Raw genomic sequence first — 10,726 nt, forward strand, 5'->3', positions numbered from 1 at the left:
TAGCCGCCCTCACAGTATTACTATGTCCTGACACTGATAAGAGATGTAACAGGATGAATAGTAATACAGAGCGGCCCTCACAGTATTACTAGGACCTGACACTGATAAGAGATGTAATAGGATGAATAGTAATACAGAGCAGCCCTCACAGTATTACTAGGACCTGACACTGATAAGAGATGTAATAGGATGAATAGTAATACAGAGCCGCCCTCACAGTATTACTAGGACCTGACACTGATAAGAGATGTAATAGGATGAATAGTAATACAGAGCCGCCCTCACAGTATTACTAGGACCTGACACTGATAAGAGATGTAATAGGATGAATAGTAATACAGAGCCGCCCTCACAGTATTACTATGTCCTGACACTGATAAGAGATGTAATAGGATGAATAGTAATACAGAGTGGCCATCACAGTATTACTAGGACCTGACACTGATAAGAGATGTAACAGGATGAATAGCAATACAGAGCAGCCCTCACAGTATTACTAGGCCCTGACACTGATAAGAGATGTAATAGGATGAATAGTAATACAGAGCCGCCCTCACAGTATTACTAGGACCTGACACTGATAAGAGATGTAATAGGATGAATAGTAATACAGAGCAGCCCTCACAGTATTACTAGGCCCTGACACTGATAAGAGATGTAATAGGATGAAAAGTAATACAGAGCGGCCATCACAGTATTACTAGGCCCTGACACTGATAAGAGATTTAATAGGATGAATAGTAATACAGAGCGGCCCTCACATTATTACTAGGACCTGACACTGATAAGAGATGTAATAGGATGAATAGTAATACAGAGCCGCCCTCACAGTATTACTATGTCCTGACACTGATAAGAGATGTAATAGGATGAATAGTAATACAGAGCAGCCCTCACAGTATTACTAGGACCTGACACTGATAAGAGATGTAATAGGATGAATAGTAATACAGAGCGGCCATCACAGTATTACTAGGACCTGACACTGATAAGAGATGTAATAGGATGAATAGTAATACAGAGCGACCCTCACAGTATTACTAGGACCTGACACTGATAAGAGATGTAATAGGATGAATAGTAATACAGAGCCGCCCTCACAGTATTACTATGTCCTGACACTGATAAGAGATGTAATAGGATGAATAGTAATACAGAGCAGCCCTCACAGTATTACTAGGACCTGACACTGATAAGAGATGTAATAGGATGAATAGTAATACAGAGCCGCCCTCACAGTATTACTATGTCCTGACACTGATAAGAGATGTAACAGGATGAATAGTAATGCAGAGCGGCCCTCACAGTATTACTAGGACCTGACACTGATAAGAGATGTAATAGGATGAATAGTAATACAGAGCAGCCCTCACAGTATTACTAGGCCCTGACACTGATAAGAGATGTAATAGGATGAATAGTAATACAGAGCAGTCCTCACAGTATTACTAGGACCTGACACTGATAAGAGATGTAATAGGATGAATAGTAATACACAGCTGCCCTCACAGTATTACTAGGACCTGACACTGATAAGAGATGTAATAGGATGAATAGTAATACAGAGCGGCCCTCACAGTATTACTAGGACCTGACACTGATAAGAGATGTAATAGGATGAATAGTAATACAGAGCGGCCATCACAGTATTACTAGGACCTGACACTGATATATAAGAGATGTAATAGGATGAATAGTAATACAGAGCCGCCCTCACAGAATTACTAGGACCTGACACTAATAAGAGATGTAATAGGATGAATAGTAATACAGAGCGGCCCTCGCAGTATTACTAGGACCTGACACTGATAAGAGATGTAATAGGATGAATAGTAATACAGAGCAGCCCTCACAGTATTACTATGTCCTGACACTGATAAAAGATGTAATAGGATGAACAGTAATACAGAGCGGCCCTCACAGTATTACTAGGCCCTGACACTGATAAGAGATGTAATAGGATGAATAGTAATACAGAGCGGCCCTCACAGTATTACTAGGACCTGACACTGATAAGAGATGTAATAGGATGAATAGTAATACAGAGCGGCCCCCACATTATTACTAGGACCTGACACTGATAAGAGATGTAATAGGATGAATAGTAATACAGAGCCGCCCTCACAGTATTACTATGTCCTGACACTGATAAAAGATGTAAGAGGATGAATAGTAATACAGAGCGGCCCTCACAGTATTACTAGGCCCTGACACTGATAAGAGATGTAATAGGATGAATAGTAATACAGAGCGGCCCTCACAGTATTACTAGGACCTGACACTGATAAGAGATGTAATAGGATGAATAGTAATACAGAGCGACCCTCACAGTATTACTAGGACCTGACACTGATAAGAGATGTAATAGGATGAATAGTAATACAGAGCGGCCCTCACATTATTATTAGGACCTGACACTAATAAGAGATGTAATAGGATGAATAGTAATACAGAGCCGCCCTCACAGTATTACAAGGACCTGACACTGATAAGAGATGTAATAGGATGAATAGTAATACAGAGCGGCCCTCACAGTATTACTATGTCCTGACACTGATAAGAGATGTAATAGGATGAATAGTAATACAGAGCAGCCCTCACAGTATTACTATGTCCTGACACTGATAAGAGATGTAATAGGATGAATAGTAATACAGAGCGGCCCTCACAGTATTACTAGGCCCTGACACTGATAAGAGATGTAATAGGATGAATAGTAATACAGAGCGGCCCTCACAGTATTACTAGGCCCTGACACTGATAAGAGATGTAAAAGGATGAATAGTAATACAGAGCGACTCTCACATTATTACTAGGACCTGACACTGATAAGAGATGTAATAGGATGAATAGTAATACAGAGCAGCCCTCACAGTATTACTATGTCCTGACACTGATAAGAGATGTAATAGGATGAATAGTAATACAGAGCAGCCCTCACAGTATTACTATGTCCTGACACTGATAAGAGATGTAACAGGATGAATAGTAATACAGAGCGGCCCTCATAGTATTACTAGGACCTGACACTGATAAGAGATGTAATAGGATGAATAGTAATACAGAGCGGCCCTCACATTATTATTAGGACCTGACACTAATAAGAGATGTAATAGGATGAATAGTAATACAGAGCCGCCCTCACAGTATTACAAGGACCTGACACTGATAAGAGATGTAATAGGATGAATAGTAATACAGAGCGGCCCTCACAGTATTACTATGTCCTGACACTGATAAGAGATGTAATAGGATGAATAGTAATACAGAGCAGCCCTCACAGTATTACTATGTCCTGACACTGATAAGAGATGTAATAGGATGAATAGTAATACAGAGCGGCCCTCACAGTATTACTAGGCCCTGACACTGATAAGAGATGTAATAGGATGAATAGTAATACAGAGCGGCCCTCACAGTATTACTAGGCCCTGACACTGATAAGAGATGTAAAAGGATGAATAGTAATACAGAGCGACTCTCACATTATTACTAGGACCTGACACTGATAAGAGATGTAATAGGATGAATAGTAATACAGAGCAGCCCTCACAGTATTACTATGTCCTGACACTGATAAGAGATGTAATAGGATGAATAGTAATACAGAGCAGCCCTCACAGTATTACTATGTCCTGACACTGATAAGAGATGTAACAGGATGAATAGTAATACAGAGCGGCCCTCATAGTATTACTAGGACCTGACACTGATAAGAGATGTAATAGGATGAATAGTAATACAGAGCAGCCCTCACAGTATTACTAGGCCCTGACACTGAGAAGAGATGTAATAGGATGAATAGTAATACAGAGCAGTCCTCACAGTATTACTAGGACCTGACACTGATAAGAGATGTAATAGGATGAATAGTAATACAGAGCCGCCCTCACAGTATTACTAGGACCTGACACTGATAAGAGATGTAATAGGATGAATAGTAATACAGAGCGGCCATCACAGTATTACTAGGACCTGACACTAATAAGAGATGTAATAGGATGAATAGTAATAGAGAGCCGCCCTCACAGTATTACTAGGACCTGACACTGATAAGAGATGTAATAGGATGAATAGTAATACAGAGCAGCCCTCACAGTATTACTAGGATCTGACACTGATAAGAGATGTAATAGGATGAATAGTAATACAGAGCAGCCCTCACAGTATTACTATGTACTGACACTGATAAGAGATGTAATAGGATGAATAGTAATACAGAGCCGCCCTCACAGTATTACTATGTCCTGACACTGATAAGAGATGTAACAGGATGAATAGTAATACAGAGCGGCCCTCACAGTATTACTAGGACCTGACACTGATAAGAGATGTAATAGGATGAATAGTAATACAGAGCAGCCCTCACAGTATTACTAGGCCCTGACACTGATAAGAGATGTAATAGGATGAATAGTAATACAGAGCAGCCCTCACAGTATTACTAGGACCTGACACTGATAAGAGATGTAATAGGATGAATAGTAATACATAGCCGCCCTCACAGTATTACTATGTCCTGACACTGATAAGAGATGTAACAGGATGAATAGTAATACAGAGCGGCCCTCACAGTATTACTAGGACCTGACACTGATAAGAGATGTAATAGGATGAATAGTAATACAGAGCAGCCCTCACAGTATTACTAGGACCTGACACTGATAAGAGATGTAATAGGATGAATAGTAATACAGAGCCGCCCTCACAGTATTACTAGGACCTGACACTGATAAGAGATGTAATAGGATGAATAGTAATACAGAGCCGCCCTCACAGTATTACTAGGACCTGACACTGATAAGAGATGTAATAGGATGAATAGTAATACAGAGCCGCCCTCACAGTATTACTATGTCCTGACACTGATAAGAGATGTAATAGGATGAATAGTAATACAGAGTGGCCATCACAGTATTACTAGGACCTGACACTGATAAGAGATGTAACAGGATGAATAGCAATACAGAGCAGCCCTCACAGTATTACTAGGCCCTGACACTGATAAGAGATGTAATAGGATGAATAGTAATACAGAGCCGCCCTCACAGTATTACTAGGACCTGACACTGATAAGAGATGTAATAGGATGAATAGTAATACAGAGCAGCCCTCACAGTATTACTAGGCCCTGACACTGATAAGAGATGTAATAGGATGAAAAGTAATACAGAGCGGCCATCACAGTATTACTAGGCCCTGACACTGATAAGAGATTTAATAGGATGAATAGTAATACAGAGCGGCCCTCACATTATTACTAGGACCTGACACTGATAAGAGATGTAATAGGATGAATAGTAATACAGAGCCGCCCTCACAGTATTACTATGTCCTGACACTGATAAGAGATGTAATAGGATGAATCGTAATACAGAGCAGCCCTTACAGTATTACTAGGACCTGACACTGATAAGAGATGTAATAGGATGAATAGTAATACAGAGCGGCCATCACAGTATTACTAGGACCTGACACTGATAAGAGATGTAATAGGATGAATAGTAATACAGAGCGACCCTCACAGTATTACTAGGACCTGACACTGATAAGAGATGTAATAGGATGAATAGTAATACAGAGCCGCCCTCACAGTATTACTATGTCCTGACACTGATAAGAGATGTAACAGGATGAATAGTAATGCAGAGCGGCCCTCACAGTATTACTAGGACCTGACACTGATAAGAGATGTAATAGGATGAATAGTAATACAGAGCAGCCCTCACAGTATTACTAGGCCCTGACACTGATAAGAGATGTAATAGGATGAATAGTAATACAGAGCAGTCCTCACAGTATTACTAGGACCTGACACTGATAAGAGATGTAATAGGATGAATAGTAATACACAGCTGCCCTCACAGTATTACTAGGACCTGACACTGATAAGAGATGTAATAGGATGAATAGTAATACAGAGCGGCCCTCACAGTATTACTAGGACCTGACACTGATAAGAGATGTAATAGGATGAATAGTAATACAGAGCGGCCATCACAGTATTACTAGGACCTGACACTGATATATAAGAGATGTAATAGGATGAATAGTAATACAGAGCCGCCCTCACAGAATTACTAGGACCTGACACTAATAAGAGATGTAATAGGATGAATAGTAATACAGAGCGGCCCTCGCAGTATTACTAGGACCTGACACTGATATGAGATGTAATAGGATGAATAGTAATACAGAGCAGCCCTCACAGTATTACTATGTCCTGACACTGATAAAAGATGTAATAGGATGAACAGTAATACAGAGCGGCCCTCACAGTATTACTAGGCCCTGACACTGATAAGAGATGTAATAGGATGAATAGTAATACAGAGCGGCCCTCACAGTATTACTAGGACCTGACACTGATAAGAGATGTAATAGGATGAATAGTAATACAGAGCGGCCCCCACATTATTACTAGGACCTGACACTGATAAGAGATGTAATAGGATGAATAGTAATACAGAGCCGCCCTCACAGTATTACTATGTCCTGACACTGATAAAAGATGTAAGAGGATGAATAGTAATACAGAGCGGCCCTCACAGTATTACTAGGCCCTGACACTGATAAGAGATGTAATAGGATGAATAGTAATACAGAGCGGCCCTCACAGTATTACTAGGACCTGACACTGATAAGAGATGTAATAGGATGAATAGTAATACAGAGCGACCCTCACAGTATTACTAGGACCTGACACTGATAAGAGATGTAATAGGATGAATAGTAATACAGAGCGGCCCTCACATTATTATTAGGACCTGACACTAATAAGAGATGTAATAGGATGAATAGTAATACAGAGCCGCCCTCACAGTATTACAAGGACCTGACACTGATAAGAGATGTAATAGGATGAATAGTAATACAGAGCGGCCCTCACAGTATTACTATGTCCTGACACTGATAAGAGATGTAATAGGATGAATAGTAATACAGAGCAGCCCTCACAGTATTACTATGTCCTGACACTGATAAGAGATGTAATAGGATGAATAGTAATACAGAGCGGCCCTCACAGTATTACTAGGCCCTGACACTGATAAGACATGTAATAGGATGAATAGTAATACAGAGCGGCCCTCACAGTATTACTAGGCCCTGACACTGATAAGAGATGTAAAAGGATGAATAGTAATACAGAGCGACTCTCACATTATTACTAGGACCTGACACTGATAAGAGATGTAATAGGATGAATAGTAATACAGAGCAGCCCTCACAGTATTACTATGTCCTGACACTGATAAGAGATGTAATAGGATGAATAGTAATACAGAGCAGCCCTCACAGTATTACTATGTCCTGACACTGATAAGAGATGTAACAGGATGAATAGTAATACAGAGCGGCCCTCATAGTATTACTAGGACCTGACACTGATAAGAGATGTAATAGGATGAATAGTAATACAGAGCGGCCCTCACATTATTATTAGGACCTGACACTAATAAGAGATGTAATAGGATGAATAGTAATACAGAGCCGCCCTCACAGTATTACAAGGACCTGACACTGATAAGAGATGTAATAGGATGAATAGTAATACAGAGCGGCCCTCACAGTATTACTATGTCCTGACACTGATAAGAGATGTAATAGGATGAATAGTAATACAGAGCAGCCCTCACAGTATTACTATGTCCTGACACTGATAAGAGATGTAATAGGATGAATAGTAATACAGAGCGGCCCTCACAGTATTACTAGGCCCTGACACTGATAAGAGATGTAATAGGATGAATAGTAATACAGAGCGGCCCTCACAGTATTACTAGGCCCTGACACTGATAAGAGATGTAAAAGGATGAATAGTAATACAGAGCGACTCTCACATTATTACTAGGACCTGACACTGATAAGAGATGTAATAGGATGAATAGTAATACAGAGCAGCCCTCACAGTATTACTATGTCCTGACACTGATAAGAGATGTAATAGGATGAATAGTAATACAGAGCAGCCCTCACAGTATTACTATGTCCTGACACTGATAAGAGATGTAACAGGATGAATAGTAATACAGAGCGGCCCTCATAGTATTACTAGGACCTGACACTGATAAGAGATGTAATAGGATGAATAGTAATACAGAGCAGCCCTCACAGTATTACTAGGCCCTGACACTGAGAAGAGATGTAATAGGATGAATAGTAATACAGAGCAGTCCTCACAGTATTACTAGGACCTGACACTGATAAGAGATGTAATAGGATGAATAGTAATACAGAGCCGCCCTCACAGTATTACTAGGACCTGACACTGATAAGAGATGTAATAGGATGAATAGTAATACAGAGCGGCCATCACAGTATTACTAGGACCTGACACTGATAAGAGATGTAATAGGATGAATAGTAATAGAGAGCCGCCCTCACAGTATTACTAGGACCTGACACTGATAAGAGATGTAATAGGATGAATAGTAATACAGAGCAGCCCTCACAGTATTACTAGGATCTGACACTGATAAGAGATGTAATAGGATGAATAGTAATACAGAGCAGCCCTCACAGTATTACTATGTACTGACACTGATAAGAGATGTAATAGGATGAATAGTAATACAGAGCCGCCCTCACAGTATTACTATGTCCTGACACTGATAAGAGATGTAACAGGATGAATAGTAATACAGAGCGGCCCTCACAGTATTACTAGGACCTGACACTGATAAGAGATGTAATAGGATGAATAGTAATACAGAGCAGCCCTCACAGTATTACTAGGCCCTGACACTGATAAGAGATGTAATAGGATGAATAGTAATACAGAGCAGCCCTCACAGTATTACTAGGACCTGACACTGATAAGAGATGTAATAGGATGAATAGTAATACATAGCCGCCCTCACAGTATTACTATGTCCTGACACTGATAAGAGATGTAACAGGATGAATAGTAATACAGAGCGGCCCTCACAGTATTACTAGGACCTGACACTGATAAGAGATGTAATAGGATGAATAGTAATACAGAGCAGCCCTCACAGTATTACTAGGACCTGACACTGATAAGAGATGTAATAGGATGAATAGTAATACAGAGCCGCCCTCACAGTATTACTAGGACCTGACACTGATAAGAGATGTAATAGGATGAATAGTAATACAGAGCCGCCCTCACAGTATTACTAGGACCTGACACTGATAAGAGATGTAATAGGATGAATAGTAATACAGAGCCGCCCTCACAGTATTACTATGTCCTGACACTGATAAGAGATGTAATAGGATGAATAGTAATACAGAGTGGCCATCACAGTATTACTAGGACCTGACACTGATAAGAGATGTAACAGGATGAATAGCAATACAGAGCAGCCCTCACAGTATTACTAGGCCCTGACACTGATAAGAGATGTAATAGGATGAATAGTAATACAGAGCCGCCCTCACAGTATTACTAGGACCTGACACTGATAAGAGATGTAATAGGATGAATAGTAATACAGAGCAGCCCTCACAGTATTACTAGGCCCTGACACTGATAAGAGATGTAATAGGATGAAAAGTAATACAGAGCGGCCATCACAGTATTACTAGGCCCTGACACTGATAAGAGATTTAATAGGATGAATAGTAATACAGAGCGGCCCTCACATTATTACTAGGACCTGACACTGATAAGAGATGTAATAGGATGAAGAGTAATACAGAGCCGCCCTCACAGTATTACTATGTCCTGACACTGATAAGAGATGTAATAGGATGAATAGTAATACAGAGCAGCCCTCACAGTATTACTAGGACCTGACACTGATAAGAGATGTAATAGGATGAATAGTAATACAGAGCGGCCATCACAGTATTACTAGGACCTGACACTGATAAGAGATGTAATAGGATGAATAGTAATACAGAGCGACCCTCACAGTATTACTAGGACCTGACACTGATAAGAGATGTAATAGGATGAATAGTAATACAGAGCCGCCCTCACAGTATTACTATGTCCTGACACTGATAAGAGATGTAATAGGATGAATAGTAATACAGAGCAGCCCTCACAGTATTACTAGGACCTGACACTGATAAGAGATGTAATAGGATGAATAGTAATACAGAGCCGCCCTCACAGTATTACTATGTCCTGACACTGATAAGAGATGTAACAGGATGAATAGTAATGCAGAGCAGCCCTCACAGTATTACTAGGACCTGACACTGATAAGAGATGTAATAGGATGAATAGTAATACAGAGCAGCCCTCACAGTATTACTAGGCCCTGACACTGATAAGAGATGTAATAGGATGAATAGTAATACAGAGCAGTCCTCACAGTATTACTAGGACCTGACACTGATAAGAGATGTAATAGGATGAATAGTAATACACAGCTGCCCTCACAGTATTACTAGGACCTGACACTGATAAGAGATGTAATAGGATGAATAGTAATACAGAGCGGCCCTCACAGTATTACTAGGACCTGACACTGATAAGAGATGTAATAGGATGAATAGTAATACAGAGCGGCCATCACAGTATTACTAGGACCTGACACTGATATATAAGAGATGTAATAGGATGAATAGTAATACAGAGCCGCCCTCACAGAATTACTAGGACCTGACACTAATAAGAGATGTAATAGGATGAATAGTAATACAGAGCGGCCCTCGCAGTATTACTAGGACCTGACACTGATAAGAGATGTAATAGGATGAATAGTAATACAGAGCAGCCCTCACAGTATTACTATGTCCTGACACTGAT

Source organism: Leptodactylus fuscus, chromosome 5, assembly GCF_031893055.1.
Source record: "Leptodactylus fuscus isolate aLepFus1 chromosome 5, aLepFus1.hap2, whole genome shotgun sequence".
Classification (NCBI taxonomy): Eukaryota; Metazoa; Chordata; class Amphibia; order Anura; family Leptodactylidae; genus Leptodactylus; species Leptodactylus fuscus.